Genomic DNA, 17,940 nt, shown 5'->3' on the forward strand with positions numbered 1-17,940 from the left:
AAGAAGAGGTTGGGCTTTCACTCAGGCCACCAATGTTGGAGTCCAGTGCAAGAAAAATTGTTTGACTGTGACTGCTTTAAGAAAGCAGTAACTTAAAGTAAAATCATAATATGTTGCTGAACCTAACCATGAAATGTTTATACCTTTATTTTGAAAGTACAAGCAGAGATTGCCTGTTAATTATTGCTATTGATACTTTTGCTATTGCTAATAAATAAGACCATGTTGTTTTCACAGGTAGGCGAGATCAAACACAACAGCGACACAGCGACGCATAACAGACGAGCGACAGATCCGTCTGAGCGGAAACAGCTTATCAGTCATGTTAGTTAAATGCTTGCTGTAACTTAAAGACCCCTTGCACTGCGGCAACAATAGACCATATTCAGATGAAGGCCCTTTTCCTCCGACATCACACTCAAATGTCACACTGCTGTGTTCTGGGCTATATTGTGTTCTGTCATATAAATGGGTGCAAATTGTTACCATTTCACTGCTTCCTGATTGCTTAGCAAATCATAAGAAAACAATTTAATCTGGAAGATTATCAGTATGATAACCAATTAGTTTTCATTTGACAACAGCATTCAACTACATTCTAAGTGACGTTACTGTTCGATATGATGCTGTTTTGATGTAACTCAATTAGGGAAGGTGTAAATGATCAACACACACCTTGGAGACATTTGTCTAAACCTCTCAGTGAGACACACAGGATGTAATCAAACATCGCCGTTAGCGAGAAAGTTGCTAATGAGTTATCACCTATATTGTTTTACCTTGAAATATATATAATGAGCCTCAAGATCTTCACTATCCGTCATATTTTCAGTTGCTGACTCACTTGGGAAGCTGTAAAATGACAATTTGAATAAGGTTTGGATGCTACTGTGTTCCGTGGGGCAGAGTTCTTTAATCCTGGTCCTTTGGGCCCACTGCTTTGCATGTTTTAGATGTATTCCTGCCCCAACACACCCAATTCAATATATGGGTTGTTATCAGGATTCAGTAGCGCGGAAAAAAACTGCTGCCGTACGTGCGCTGCTTTCTATGAATTTAAACTGTTGCAAATACATAAAAAGCTGTCTTGCAATCGAAAATGTCATCGACCACCTGCGATAGTTGCCTTCTTCAGCATTATATCATTTGTTTTAGGGAGACTGGGCACTGGCAAAAGAAGGCAGTAAGTGTTAACACCTATATTTATAAGGGTCATCTGAAATTACTTTGGCCCATCCAAAAATGAAATCCTGGCACCGTGCCTGGATTAGGGTTAGGATTGCATTTCATGTTTTATTGCTTACTTGACCATGGAGCCCTTCGCATGCAAAACAGACAATAGAGGGGTAGGTAGTGTGTCGTAGGTCAAACCGGCCGAGGATGGAGCAGCAGGCAGGGAGAGATTGTTAATGGCAAAATAAAGCATTACTGAAACCAATAAGGGAAATTAAAATTGGCACTTCAGTCTAAAAATGAATACAAAATCTAAACGCTTGAGTTACAACTATCAGTCTGATGTAAATTACACAAAACTGGGCTGATGCCAGCTTTGGAGAGGCAGACTACACTGAGGATGGTTCACCACAGCAAAAACCCTTACAGCAAAAAATGATGTAGTTGACATGCCTGCCAACAATAGACCGTATTCACATGGCAGCCATTTTCCTCAGACACGAAGCTCACGGGGGAAACTCAAATCAATTTGCAGGGGTCAGCACAACTAGAGTGCAATGGCTGAGCCTCGTCCCGGATGAACCACCTTCTTGATCATGGTATCTCCCCAGTGGTATCTGGTTTTAAAATATGTTGTTTTAAATATGAAATATGACCTAATATCTCTCTAATATCTTTTCACTTTTCACATTATGAACAAACAAATGACATGGGATCACCCATGAAGGTGGGCAAGGGAACTGTGGCATTTACCACACAAGGGTCAGCCAATAGCCACAACTGGAACAGAAGGAAATCAACTAATAAATGCTTTTAACTATTCAAGTTATATAATAACTTGTCTATATACATGCCAAACACCAAACACTACCAGCGGTAAACAGAGAAAAATAAAGTGATCAAAAGGCCAGCAGGTGTTTTATATAACCTAGCCCTGATCAGGGAGTTTGCTGAGGAGGAGTCAGGCCCGGGGCTATGTTCACAACCTACACAGTACTGCATCCAATCACATTAGTGGAACCCAAAACACATCGGGCTCTTCTCATTTCTCCATTTTGTGCCTCCTACTCGCCTATGTCCTCCGTCCCCATGCCTGTGACCCCGAAATTGATCTCGGCACACCATATTAAGGGATGTCTTAGTTCCTAAAGTGCTCCTCAAGGAAAGAGGAGGCTTTTCCAGAGGAGCTATGAGCAAGAATGCAGTGGTGGACCCTTACCTGAAGTTTATTGAAACACACAGATGTCTCATTCCGTTAAATGCTTGGTGCCTCAACTCCCCTCTCCTTGCATCTCGCCCTCACCTCCTCTGCTTGCAGCCTGCGTGGGAGGGACTAAGAAGTGAGGAGAGGTGGTGCGGGAAGGAGTCATGGATGTACAGTCATCTACATTAAGGTAGCGCAATAGTCCGTCTGTGGAAGGGTGCCCAACCGACAGTAAATCACCAATTTCTACATAATGTTGCTTTAGATCAGTGAAGTCTAGTGAAGAGCACCATGAATGGACTCTCTGCAGAAAGTCCCCTTGAGGCCCCCTTGTGGACTTCATCAACTGTGTGTTTCTACAGCCCTCAGCTCTCACTGACTTCCTGCAAAGACACTGAGCGAGAAGTCTGGACATTTGGATTCAGCTAAAGTGCAGATGTGCTGAATCTGAAGGCGAAAAGCAAAAAACAAAACACCGAACAAAGAAACATGACAACAAAGTTTGGGAAAGTTTTTAAAATGTATTGTCATTTTATAAAACACAAGGGGTTTTAAAAATAAAACTACATTTGAGGCCTTTGCGCTACATCTATTTTAGAAAATGGAGTGTAGATGATGAATTGAGCAGTCTCAGAGCCTTGGGGAATGAAGCTGCTCGATAGTGCTGTACCATACATTATCAATAGCTGTGTGGTTATGAGTGTAAAAATAGCACAGCAGGCATCAGTGTGTCCTAATGCCAATGCAGACATTTAAATGTACCTTGAGTTCTGAATGTAAACATAGAAGCAGGGAGGCAGCAAACCTACATGGATGTGGTGCATCTTTGTGAGATCCCAAACTCTCTTCTTTACTTCAAAATTTGACTGACGCTATGGACACTGGTTAATTTAAACATTTCAAATCTAAAGATGAAGATGTGCAATGAATCCCTTTGCTGACATATTACCGAAGGCCCTGAAGCATACAGAATCAGCAGGTACTATCAGCATAAAAGGACAGCTCCACAGCATCATTTCAGTGTTACACCCACAGACAGGCTTTCTGCATTTGCAAAAAATACACATTCCACTCATCTGTGTTCAACTATTGAACCTGAAAATGTATTCCACCTAATTATTTTAAAGATACCATCTCACCCACTTGCAAATGTCATTCTCCATGCCAGGTCAGTAATAATGTTACATAATGTGGCCATGTGGGTTTCGTTCACTCCGCAGTGATCACCAAAATGGCTGGAATGAACCACGCCAAATGTTTTCTGCACTGGACACAACAAGGTGCTCCAACAGGTTTCGTTTTGCACTTGCATATGTAGTACAGGTGCATTTCATTCCATATGGCTTGCATTAGTATCCTTAATCCTCCAGCTGTCCCCCTCTTCTTCCAATTCAGGTAAAATGTTAAACGGACTGCATTCACGTAGCACTTTTCTTTTCCTCACCACTCATCTGGAGCACCACTCTTAAGCACACTCACACACCGAGCCGAAGGGAGCAATTTGGGGTTCAGTACCAGGACACTTTGACACATACACTGCTGGGGTCAGGGGTTGAACAACCGACTCTCTGATTGGTGGACAACCGCTCTGCTCCCTGAGCCAGCCCATGCTTTTCTCTTTGCTGGTGAGCCCTTCAGGTTAGCAGTTATGGCGCTTCAGATACAGAACCTCTCGCACAATTTGAAATCTATTTTAAACCACCCTTGCTGTCCTTTTCTCTGCACACGCCTCGAGCTGTCTCACTTATCTCCTCAAATAAATGGGCCAGAAATTTCTAGCGAGCAAAAAAAAAGAGAGCAAAAATATTCTTTAAACATTGTGACCCAAGTTCTTTTTTTTTATGATCTAAGCATGATAGGCAGAGTGACACTTTGCGCAGGAAGTCATTCAAGTAAGGGAAATTGGGATCAGAGTACCATATTACATTACACAACAATACAATGTGATACAGTCGGTGTTTTCTTTTGGCACATGGCTTACCATTAAGATACAGTAGTGGCCCTCCAAGGAAAAAAAGTACGATAAGCCCTGGAAATGTCTCACAATCACTTATTATAACTGTCCAAAATCCTTAAAAGCCCACAAAGTTGTGTCATGTTACTTTAACCCTTATTTGAATTTTCTATTATGGACCGATGTGCTGTAGAAAATTCAAATCGCATAAAGGTTTCCTGTAGACCCCTGAAACAAAAGTTTCTAGAAGGATCTTTACATTTTGCAAGCAATATAATGAAATTTGCTCTCTGCATTTGCCCTATCCCCGACATCCTACAGCGCCCAACTCCAGAACCTTGGTCAAGGGCACTGACAGGAGATTTAACCTGATGTTTTAAACTCTGCGTCCCAGAGAATCTGCACACTTCACACAGAAAAGGCCCTAACCCAGCTAGGAATTGATTCTGGGACCTCCTTGCTCTGAGGCAACAGTGCAAACCACTGTGCCACTGTGCTGAACTGTAAAATGTGCATGTCACATTTGATGCTTGTTATGTGTATATTCATACTCTCTGCTTCTCTTCTGCTTTGCAGGGGACAGAGACCCTCCTTCTCATGCTGTCTCAGTTGGGTTTTTCTATTTCTAGCAGTGTGTTGGTCCACATTGACTGTGAGATACACGAGATGCACACCAACCCACTACATTTGTTTATCCTCTAAGGCTATTCTTTTAACTTTTTTTTTTCCATTTTACCATACATTCATACACAATTCAGTCAGTAGTCAAAAACCATAGGGGGCACATCTCTGGCCATGCACCACTCCTTATTCCTTATTCCAAACACAAAAAACTGTTCTGTAAATGCAAGCTCAAGCTCAAATCATGCATTGCTGTGTTCTGTGGTATACAGTCATATACATGTAGGCCATCTTACAAATTGTTATTAACTCACTGCTTCCTGATTGATTTGGATATGAGGGGACAATGGATTTTTAATATTTCAAGGTGAAACAACAGCTTTGATAACAGAAGCTAACGTCACTAGCTCACCAAAGTTACTGTGTGATAAAATGTTGTTTTGATGCAATAGGATAATGAAAGCTGCATATGAATTCAGTGTTCACGTTCACATTATCTTGTTTTACCATGAACACAGCAAATATTGTCAGATCACTTACCTTTTTATAAGCTGGAACACAGCAGCATTACATTATCCCAGCATTCGAGTTGACCACCACCTGTGATCACATGACTGCAGTTCTTTATTAAGTTCACAGCTGCAGCTTCAGGTAAACCTCACTGAATGTCACCAGCCACTCAATGATTTAATGAGTTACAGCATAGTCTATTCAAAGAGCCAGTCTGATAAGAGCAGCTGTATTGTCTATTGCATCCATTTATTATTTTCATTGTTCCACATAATGATCGTGACTGACAGTAAAAGCTACGTGAAACCATGTGTCTAACGCCAAATGAATCCTTTACACGCTGCTTTTGATTCATTAAGGCTAGTAGTTCACTCACTTCAAATAATAAACTAGTTTCATGTTGGAGTTCTCTCCATTATTCAAGAGCCCAAAATAATTCCGTCTCACGGCTTCACTCTCATTTTCAGATTTGCTTTCTGTTATGGCTCATGTTGCGTAATATGAGAAAAAAAAAAATGGTAGCAGAGGATGTTTTATTAATGCAGATCTGCTGTTCTGTTTCTATGCAGCGTTTCCTGATCGCAGAGACAAAGGCAAGCTAAGGCGGTGCCGGACCTGCAATGGGCCGAAATATCAAATGATATTTCCGCCACCTGACATATTGTTTTCCTCCACCTCATCTCCAACTGCACCAGGTGGCTGATTGATGATAGGTGGATCAAGGTCCGTTGTTTGTGGGGGCTCTCAGCAAGCAGCTGAAGTCTGGTCTCTTTGTTCACAGTTAGACTAGCACATCTCTGCCACTTACCCGCTTACCTCACTCCATAATGAAATTGCGTTCAGATAATGCAGTCAGGTCGCAGTGATCTGACCCCTACCGCAGAAATATGTAATTTCTCGGACTCCCAATGAAAATAAAAGAAAAGGAGTCTGAAGAGTGTTGTGTGGGCAGAGCTGGGCAGAGCTGGGCAGAGCTGGGCATCATGGCCGCTGCTGCTCAGCTGGAGGCACAAACGCCTGGAGTCACATGTGACACAGAAGCCATTGACTACTTGCAGGGGAGCTCATAGATGGCTTTTTAACTTGGGGGGGATTAAAAACAGGATTTATCATCACTCCTACATCATGACTGTAGCAGAAACTCGTGGATGAAACCACACTGTCACACCACTGTTGGGCGTTTATGTTCTGTTACGTTGACTGCTGACTGGAGCTGGAGGGGAAACGTACTTTACTTCATGAATGTAATGTCAAAGAAAGGCGAAGGAGAAAGATGAGGGAGGGAGCCAGAGTCTCTTGTGAGTGCTGAGCTTACAGCGAAAGTGTAGTAGAGTGATCTGGCTGATGTCACCAAGAATGTGACAAATCTGCCCACTTTACACAGGTATGTAGAAATGTGAAAATCAGCAGGACAAAATTCCCAAACCATTCTGTTTAAACATACAATCAAAAGTTTATCTGAAGAGGCAAAGAAAATCCATGTAAACATGGGAAACTGAATGTTGTTTTAATGTTGTATTATTTATTTATTTTTATTTTTTTGCATTTAACCCAGCAGTGGGCAGCCAACATACAGCACCCAGGGACCAATCCAGATCTTAGCTAGTGCTTTGGGCACTGACCAGAAGACTAACCTAATGTTCCGATGGTGGGGGAAATTCAAGCAATCTAGAGGAGCCCACACAAACCCAGTGAGAACATGCAAACTCAACACAGAAAGGCACTGCCACAGCCAGGATTTCAACCCCTGACCTGCTTGCTGTGAAGCAACAGTGCAAACCACTGCACCACCCTCACAGTCCTCTGCATTCACGTGATTCTCTGTCTGCTGTGAATTCTCTTACAGCCGAAGGGGTTTGGGTAAGTCAGGAGAAATTAGCATGTTCCTTGAGAGACCCAGATGTCAAGCGCTTCTGTATCATCGCCTCTGGTTGTGATAAGAATGGACACAGGTCTCCGGTGACACATTTAGACCAGGAGCTGGAGTTGGAGTCACATGTATTGTTTGATCTCCTCTGTTGACAGAGATGTCATTCCAAGGGGAGGATTTCTTCTCACATGAGCTCAGAGAACTCAGACATGTTAAAGATAGTCCTGTCAAGGGTTTGTGTGAGAGTCTGGTCGCAGGGGCAGCATCTTCAGCAGCGAGCCCCAGACTTCCCTTTCCTCGGCCACGTCGGCTAACTCTGACTGGGGAATCCCCAGGCGCTCCCAGGCCAGAGAAGAGATATAATCCCTCCACCTGGTCCTGGGTATACCCCATCATTACAATATTTTAAATTAAATGAAAAATGGGGACAATTATGGTTTCACATTTATTGACTATATTAACAGCTGTAATAAAACCATGGTGAAGGTTTCAATTAAAATAGGCAGCCTGAAGTATTAAAATGTTCCCTTTCAAGATTTTGTATTACAACTGATGTTTCTGGACTAATATTATTGCTAATTCACGTGTATTTGTCATTTAACTACTGAAGATGCTTAAGGTGGAGCTCATTTCAACTACTTTATACACTGTTGGCTAGTTTCATCTACAGCGATGCTTATGGTATAAGATCATTAAATGTTTGTAGTGTGGCTGTCTTGTGAGAACTACAAGACTACACGACTCTGCTGTAGCAAGACGCCCTTCTGTTGGCCCAAATAAGCCTTACGTGATTGAGACATTAACTGGCAGGCTCCGCTACAGGGTCTTTTTTTTGCCTCACAAAGTATTATGTCATTTCTTGATATGTTTTTAAAGCATAGTTAAAACGGAGACAGTTCCAATGAGAACTCCAGCCAGGACTGTCCCCCGTAACATGGACCTTATAGAAGAAGGTTGATTAAGAGGTTGTTGCTCCCAGTTGTTGATATTATAATGCATCTCTTGGCGGCCATGGCACTAAATAAAAGTCATAATCAACAACTAAAGGCTATTGTCTCTCCTAGTGTTTTTGTCATTGGGTGTTTTCCAGGAGTGTTTGATGTCCATCCAAGTCTGGTGGAGTTCCAGCTGTGATGTCACCAGTCACATGACATGACCAGTCTGTTCACCCTGCTGCCATCTGACAAAAGATACACAAGTATCCGCTGCCATACCACCGGTCAACAGAGCTTCCTGAACTCATCATCAACACTCCACCATAAAACAATTCTTGTCTAGCATAAAGGGACTTAATGAAAAAGACAATTAAATGAACATTTGAACATTTTGGTCTGCTGAAGATGAAAATTCAATTGAATTCATTTTGATGTAAAATTTCAAGCAATGGAAATAATAAACAGTAACATCCACATCCCGAGCATCAGATGATGAGTCCCATGGAGCTTATGAAAGATTTCACACAGCTTTGAAGGCTCATTAAATAGCGTCTCTCATCTGGGGTGGTACAGCCCCCTAGGGTGTGTTCAGAGAACGTTTGGGGGTGCTGGAGGCAATATATTTGGAAGTGGTGTTCTTGGGTAGCGTTTGTTTGAGACAAATTTACACCAAAGACTCAGGGTGGTATCAGTTGAAACTTTCAGCGTCTTGCAATAAATTGTGATGTACAACTTTTTAACAGTGTATCGTTTCCATAGCAACAACTATTTACTTGCTGTAACACTTCACCAACATGGCATTTACTGTGTCAGCTGAGGGAAATGGATGTTCTCTTCTTTAGGGTTTCCTGTAGAGCAAATTAAAAGTTTTTTTCCTCTGGAACGTATTATATTTATTAATTATTTATATTCATTTCTACCAAGGGTATGCCAGGAAAAAGACTCCTGGAGACTGTCCACTTCTTTGGATAACCCGATGAAGGTCTAAGTACCAAAATGTTCCCGTCATTAAACTTAATTGCAAGTGAGGTGGACAGTGTGCAGGTGTCTTTTTCCTGATTTCTCTTATCCGCCTGTTGATCTTAAGGTGTGCAAAAGCTGTACTCTGTGTACCAAGTATGTACCGTAATCACTGTTCTCACCTCATCATTACACATTTGAAGAAGTTACATTCTGCAGTCAGTCTTCCAGTGAAAGCAACTTAGAGTCTAGCATCCAAACAACAACTAGACAACAGCAGACGTCCTCACCTGACAAGCTGAGTCACATGAACACCATCAGCCAGCCTGATTCCAGCTCAGATTTGGGGGGTGTGCACCACTGAAACTTTTCCCTGCAGTGTTCTCAAATGGTTTTGTCTGGTTGTGAATCTTTACTTACTTTTCACACCGCTGGGCATCATGTAGGTCAAATATGCCCAGCATTGCCTGCCTCACGGGCAGATGGAGCAAAGATTCAGCCAGGCTCTCCACGAAGTCCAAGTATGCTTAGACCTGATTGCTGCAGGCGCCGTGCAACCGAGACTAACCTCTGTGCAACCTGAAATGGAGTAACTGACGGACAACCACCAAGTGCGGGGCTCTCATTACATTCAATGCAAGTTAGCTTATTTCGTAAGACAGTTAAGATAATCAGGCCTACAGTGTGGGATAGCCTACATATCTTTCTGCTTTCCAGTAACCTCAGATGATTTCCCTGGTGGGCTGCTCGTGTTGTCTGTTGGAACAAATAAATGACAGTAGAGAACCATATTGCATATTACACACACACACTCTCTCTCTCTCTCGCTCTCTCTCTCTCTCTCTCTCTCTCTCTCCTGTTTGTCTGGTACAATCTGAAAAAAAAAAAAAAAACTGCTGCAAAGGTTCTCTCAGTGGATAAGTGCTGCAGTGCTGTTCGCAATTTGTGAAGCTATGAATGGTAGAAGACACCGAAAAGAAAATGTCCTTTGAGGTGCTTCTTTACAAAACAACAAAATAAGTGGATTAAAGTGAGAGGTCATTGAAGATTTTAAGTGCAGTCAGTGGGAAAACAGTGTGAGTGTGTTCAGCCTTCACATTTTTTAAGGAAACTAAATGTGGATTGGCACAGCCAAGTGGCCAGTATGTAATGTTAGTACGGTAGTTAATGTTGTGCGAACCACCAATATGTCCAAGGTTGACATTTGCTCCTAACTTTACATCACATGCTTATTAGCCATGGCGAGTCAGGTGGTGACAATATTACAGGGCAACAACGCTGCCCAATAACTGTTAGTCAATTTCGCTAACTTAGAAATATGACCACCAGCCCTCACTTTACCATGCAGTTACAATAAGTTAATGCAGTTGTAATTTTAACCCAAACCATTTTCGTTCCCTTAATCATTTATGATGCCCACTTCCTCTACCACCTTTGCTGTTTTACAATAGCCCTTAATCTGGTGAATACGCCACGCAATACATTTATCGAAGCCATCCATTCAGGTCAACACAAATTGCATGTGTCAGCTTTAAATGGAGTGGATCTGGCTCCAGCTAGTAGAAAGTTTGAGATTCCTGGTCTTCTGTCAGCATTTATCTCAAGCGCTGTGATTCAGAATTGACTCAGCACAAGGCCATCAGCAGCAACGTTAAAATAGAAGTTCAGTCCCAGGATCAAACCTATCTGATATCAGTGGAACCGTGATCTAATCGTGAAATGCATTCTTCTGAAAATGGAGAGTGCTAGTGTCTGATGGTGGTGTTATATATGAGGCAGCCTCTTTGCACACTGCGCATGATGGAGCAGCGTCACAGCCTGTAAATGAAACACCGACTGTTCACAGTGTCACATCTTGCTTAAGAAATACCTCCAAATTCCCCAGCATATGAAGTGAAGTGGTGTTACGGTAAAAGTTATATTGATTCACAGCTGCTACACATCATAGGTATAACTTAATAACTAAATAATATGTCACATCTTGATAACAACTATGGTTATTTCTGATGATTTGCGGCATTTCTTATGTCTTACAAGCAGCTGTCACTCCATATAGTGTGAACTTCACCGCACTGTATGTTAGATGTTTGCTTTTAAACAAAGACATTTCAGTTCCACAAATGTAAGGGGATTCACCTGGACATGGGCTTTGCACTATTACACACTGAAAGTAATGGATAAAAAGAGATTATTCTAGTTATTTGGAGTATTTTTTCAGGAATATGTTGAAAAAGTTACCGATGGTAACCCAAGACCTCAAAATTGGAACCACACCCATGGGAGTTTTAGCAGGTAGGTAGGTTCACCCAAAAAGGATTGGATCTCTTATGGACTGCCTACCCATAAAAAAATAAATAAAATAAAATGTTTTATATGGGCTGCACACAGCTGTACATTTTTGTCTTTCAAAAGTTTCAAGTGCCTGTATGGTCGCCCCGGTGAAGAGCTGCTGAAAGCCAGATAAAAAAAGTTGTTTATCTGCTGAAGACCACATAAAACATATTTCTTAGAGTTAAGGAAAAAAATGTATAATATCTCCACACTGAAATGCAAAAAAACTGTGAGAACTTTTGTCCTTATTTTCTTGAGCTCAAATGTTTCCCAAATGGTAAATGGACTTGTATTCCATAGCACTTTTCCAGTCTACAAAAAAAGTGCTGAAGCGCTTTACAACACTTGCCACATTCACCCATTCACCCATTCACACACACACACACACACACACATACACACATTCATACATTGATGTCGGAGGCTGCCATGCAAGGTGGTTCAGTATCTTGCTCAAGGACACTTCGACATGCAGTTTGGGGGAGCCGGTATTCGACCCAGCAACTTTCCAGTCTCTAGACAATCTACTCTACTTCCTGAGCTACAGGAAGTGACATTGACAGTGCCCCAAGGAAAGTAACAAGACTAATGAAGGAGGACACAAATGTACCTCATCAATACATAAAACCTTTAAACATGACCTCCTCTGTGAACCTGATTCTGAGGCAGGTGAAGCTATCTACATTGGGGGTTAATGGTGGAGAAAACACAACAAATCCCATGATGGCACTGACCACATCATCGTCATCATCAGCTATAACTTTTGTGTTCATGTGTTTCACTTAGAGACTCCCGCTGGCTACAAATAATCAAATGTGCATTGAGGGAAATGTCACCTCGATATTCCTGGGCTTGCACTGGAAGTCGATTAATGAGTTCAGGAGCTGTTGTCCTTTACTCAATACAACATCAGCATACATGTAGTAGCCAATGCAGCATCACAAGAAAACACCAAGATCTTAGCAGACTGTGCAGCCGTAGTTGGAACAGAGGCAAAATTAAAAATGTAGTTAAAAGTCCTATGCTGACAACGAACGCAGTGAACTTTACATATTGTAGTGGTAACTCAAAGTGCAGATCCCGTAACCATGCTTAATGTGGGTGAGCTTGGTGCGTGGTTATGCACTTTGTCAATGGCTGTCAGTGCAGAGAAATGGAAGCAAATAGGCAGTAGCATTACAGCTCACTGATAATGAATTTGTCAACTGGTTATTTGTGGTTCATAAAAAAAAATGAGGGAAAGATGAAAGGCAGACAAAAATAGCTTTAGACTGTATCAGAACAAAGCTTGCCGCGAAGGAGAAAGCAGTCTCTTGGAGTGAGGGAAAACACTGATCCCTTCGTCTTTTCATGCTTGAGGCAAAATACAATATACAAACGCTGCTGCTGGCTGCTATTTACTTTTTGTGCCACTCCTCTGATCACTCGGTGCCCAGGTGTTGTGACTGCTTGGAGATGACAAACATGCCGTGCACGTTTTGTCGTTCCCCGCGCACGAGCCGGCTGTGTCGCTCTGACAGGCAAAGCGTTGATTAGGACACACATTGTGCCACTGTGTAGCAATTAGCACATAATCTGAGCTGTTAATTACTCTGCTTTGGAGCCCCTCTGAGTTGCATTGCTGTGCGTCTGTATGGTAAACACTGAGGGTTTACAATGAGGGTCTACCAGCATAAATGCACCTTATTCTCAGTCTCAGACCACTAGCGAAAATACTTTGCATTTTTTTTTAATACAGTTTTTTTTTTTTCATGTTTGTTCAATGAGTATTTGGCACTCAAGCTCCTATGGAGGAAAGTCAATGACAGCCAAGACTTCTTCGCCGTCTTCAATCCTCAAGTTGTTCTTGCAAAGCTCTGAGGTGTGTTTGGGTTCATTATCCCCCTGCTGTATGAAGTCAAGTGAAAGCAAGGCTTGACTAAAGTAACAAAGGGGGCAGGCGTAAAACTCTAAAAGGCTTTTCAGAGGCTGGATCAGTTGTATCCAAAGCATGACCACAACATCAGCAGATCAATACATCAGGCTTTGTCCCCTGGGCTAGAAAACCAACTTCGTCACAGATACAGAATTTGTGAAACAAAGTCCAATCGGCAAACTCCCGTCAGAACAAGGCTGTCTGGTAGTGTCTCAGAGGACGAGCAGCAGTTTCTAAACCAGTGCTCGGGAGTTGACACAAGACATAATACTGGACTAAGATAAAACTGATTTCCAACATAGATAACTGAAAAAGAGTCCTATTATCTGATGAATTCAAGTGTGAGATATATGAAAGTAGCAGAAGAGTGTATGTAAGGAGACAAACCGAAAACAGAATGATGCCCCATAGTGACAGACAGTGGTTGGAATATTCAAGTATATTGGAGTTTTGCCTCCTCTGGAGTTGGACACCTGCACTGAATTGACTCCACCCTGACCAAGAAGAAGCACCACCCCATTCTTCAGAGGCATTCTCCACCCTCTGGTTTGATCTTTGAGAAGAAGAGTAGCAGGAACTCTTTCAAGGCTGTCATGACTTCCCCCCATGTCAAGACAATTGCATGCAATCATTCAATTCAACAGTGTAGAAATACCAAATATTAAGTTATTCAAGATTTGCTTTGTATTGTTAGGCCTACATTATCATTCATCATAGCCATGAAAAAATGTATTTTATTCAAACAAATTTAGAGGTATAATAACAGCAGTAACACTGGTGGTTTGAATGTTTATGATGACGTGGATAATTTGCATTTGAGATTAAGTGGAATTACATGTGTGAGTGAATCATTAATAAAGGTCCCATATTATACAGTGTTTCATCAATTTCACACAGGGTCACATCCGGGTCAGTGTCGAGGCAACTGACCATCGTTACTGAAGCAGTCCGATGTGAACCGCAGCAGGCATGTTGTCATTAAAAATTAAATGCAACCACTGTCTCTTCTGTTCTTCTGTAGCTGGGACAGAATAGGCACTGATGTTGACCTTTAACCAATTGGCTTCATTTCACCACCTCAGCATCTGTGATTTTCCCCTGTCTCGAAGAGATCCATGATATGAGTCAGAGTTTATGTACAGGTGCACACATTCTTCTATCAAGTTTGTTTGTATTGTCAGATTACATCCTGACCATGACACAATGATTTGTCTGTCCCACTCCTTACCAGATCGTGAATGTAATGCAGTTTGGTCATTTCCCACCAAAAACAGGTTGAAGAAGAAGAGATTTAATGGTTTTTATGTTGTTCAAGTCTTTCAATATGAGCAGATGTCTCTATCCAAACCACCAGGGAATGCACATGCAGATAGACAATGCTGTCAATGCTTTTTGTGGAGTCAGAATAAGAACTTAAAAAAAAGTATAATTAGTTTGGAAACTATTGAGGGAATATTCTGCTGCAACTTCCAATGTATTCACTGTAACACATCTCATTCCTTTGGTCTTTGTTTACTCTCAGTGGATCTGAATGAAATAGGGGTGATGCACGGTCCCTGATAGAAAAGTTGAGATTTGCTGCTGTCTTTGTGTTGCTGGTGCAGACTCTGCTTAATAAGTGAGAGGGAAACAGGTGTGCATGATTGGCTGCTCTGAGGGCAGAAAAAGTGCAGAACTTGACAAGCATTGGAAAGATCCACTTAACTGTCATACAAGTGCATACAAGTAGAGTAGCCAGAATGAAATGTGGGCAGTAAATTATTCTACAAAGACACATTTGCATGTGACATAGGCCATGACATTTCTATAAAATGTGTCATATCATGTTCAAATTACATGTTTACAGTCGGAGGTGATAGCGGAGGAGTTACTGGCAAGAATGAGTGGTTGCAGCAGTTCATGGTCTTCTGACTGGTTGAGCTGCAGCTGAAAGATGACCCGTGGTGCTGTCCTGACAACACAGATCTGGGCCATACAGGGACAATTCCTCCTTGCAAAACGGTTAACGGCATATTGATTTTTCTGAACAGCTTACCCTGATGGCATCCTTAATAGAAGTCAACATTTCAGTACACTTCAGCTATTCCCTGCTTGTTTTTGTGACATTAAAGTCGCTGCTAGACTTTGAAATTGGATTATCATGGAATTTGCTTGAATATAACTCGAGCCACTGTAACAATGGCAGAAACCAAGTCGACTTATAGGATCAACTTAGTGAATTTCACAGCAAATAGGGGAAAACAGCACAGTTTCTTATGTGATAAGGCTTTCTCTGTCACATTCTTAGAGCTGTGAGAAAACTGACAGAAACATAAAAGCACAGTGTGTTGTAGTGTCATTAATGAAGTTAAAACCATGAAAGCAGTCATTTAAAGCTGTGCTCTGCCATTCCTTCTCGACACAGAAGTCTATCTTTAGAAGTGAGATGCTGGAGGCAGATAGCGTTTGTTAACGTTGAGGTTTAGAATTGGAAAGCACGCAGTTTTTCCTCATCCTTTTGATTGAGTGGCTACAAACACAGAAATATGACTCATCTCTACTCACAGGTAAGTACATCAACAAATATCTTGAGGTGTGTACACAGTCAGTCAGGCTCAAAAGCAAAGCCAGACACAACACAAGAACTCAAACAGTGTTTGAAGTTAAAGTCCAATACTTTGGGATTTGAACTGGTGTGCAACGGTTGGTTGGTGTTCAATATGTTGATTGTGGCCATTTTCATGTGCAGGGCTTCATTTTTCAGAAACTGTTTACTCATGGCTGACAACAAAGTCCTGTGTGAGCATCACCTTGAAAACATTGCCATGAAAATGTATCTCCCCCTTTGGGTGAGGAGCACGATGGCTCTTTCCTCATCAAGTGTGTAAATACATTATAGCAAATTTATTGAGGAATAATACATGCAAGCAGCTTGCAGCTGCAATGCAGTGTTCACTTGTCACATCTAGATGCAATATGGTTCTTGAGAGATAAAAAAGAAAACATTTTACCATGTCGTGCACGCTGCCAGCTGCCAGTTTTCAATCACTTCTGGAGGCCCAAACAAAATGCAATGTCTGTGAAATCAAAATCAAGGACGCTGTGTAGACCATGTCAAGCTTCATCAGGGACCTGAAAACGCACCCAGGTAAGCAAATTGGTCAGTTGTGAAAGTTAGTGTTAGCATCTATGGACGGTTAGCAAACATGTTAAGCTCAGCATAATAAGCCATTAAGAGAACTACATGGAAACACTCTTCAGCTGTAAATAAGGGGAACTGCATCATAGCAGTAAGGAAAGGTTCATTTGATCAATTAGCCTTTTCTCTCTGACCATCACATAATTGGAAAGCACATCACACAGTATTGGTATTTTTGTGTGAAAGTTCTGAATGTGTCTAACGGAGATTTGATATTTGATCTTCCTTCTCCGTTGATGAGGATGCATCTGGACAGCCTTTCACTTCATTTTAGGATCCTGGTCAAAAATCCTTTGTGAGTTACAATTAGGACTGACACATTCATTATTCATAGGAGATTCTCAGATCATGGCCTGCACAAAGATTACTGGTCAGTATGCCCTGTAATTACCAGATGACTATTCTCACTGTACTTCTAAAGATTTCACCAGAATACCAACGCCTTTCCATGTACTGCCTTATCTGCGCTGTCCTTCTATCCATAGGCACCTTTTGTCTCGCATTCACACAATTTCTTTGATATCATACAGAGAACAAGAATACACCCCTGTGATAACCATAATGGATGTGTGTCGATGATCCATTAGCTGTAGCCATGTTATCTTTTAAACAGCAACAATGGCACAGATTCCTCCCTCAAGGCCCCACAGCCTTCTTTGATTCAGTTACTATTGAGTTTTATTGTGTCCTCTTCCGCTTCTGCTTCTGTTTAATGGCAGGTGGAAAACAGCTTTTAGACACATTACTGCCACTTACAGGATCGTTATTCTCTCCTATACATATATCAAATTCCCATTAATGAAACACATATACTTATATTGACATATATGTCTGTCAAATCACATATATTGGCATTTGTACACAGGACATGTTGTATGATATATATGTATATATAATATAGTTAATATATATACATATAGATAGCTAGCTAGCCAGATAGATAGATAGATCTCTCTCTCTCTCTCTCTCTCTCTCTCTCTCTCTCTCTCTCTATATATATATATATATATATATATATATATATATATATATATATATATATATATATACACATATGAAAAAAATAAGCATGAGGTCACTAATGCATGAATGATATAATTCACACAGCTAAAATGTCCTTTACCACAACAGTACGCAACAAATTGAAATTAGTATACTAATTCAAACATAAATGTTATACATATATCTTACTTATATGATGCTATATATATATATATATATATATATATATATATATGACATGTATGGGTGAATCTTATAATACCATATACAATTCATCTAGACATATA

At 41.2% G+C, this 17,940-nt stretch overlaps 1 pseudogene; it reads right to left on the minus strand.

Moving 5' to 3' along the window:
* Nucleotides 1-1,568: 1,568 nt before the first annotated feature.
* LOC119015803 lies at nucleotides 1,569-1,790 on the minus strand (annotated as a pseudogene).
* Between the last annotated feature and the right edge of the window lie 16,150 nt (nucleotides 1,791-17,940).

The sequence above is a fragment of the Acanthopagrus latus genome, chromosome 24, assembly GCF_904848185.1.
Source record: "Acanthopagrus latus isolate v.2019 chromosome 24, fAcaLat1.1, whole genome shotgun sequence".
In the NCBI taxonomy this organism is placed as follows: domain Eukaryota; kingdom Metazoa; phylum Chordata; class Actinopteri; order Spariformes; family Sparidae; genus Acanthopagrus; species Acanthopagrus latus.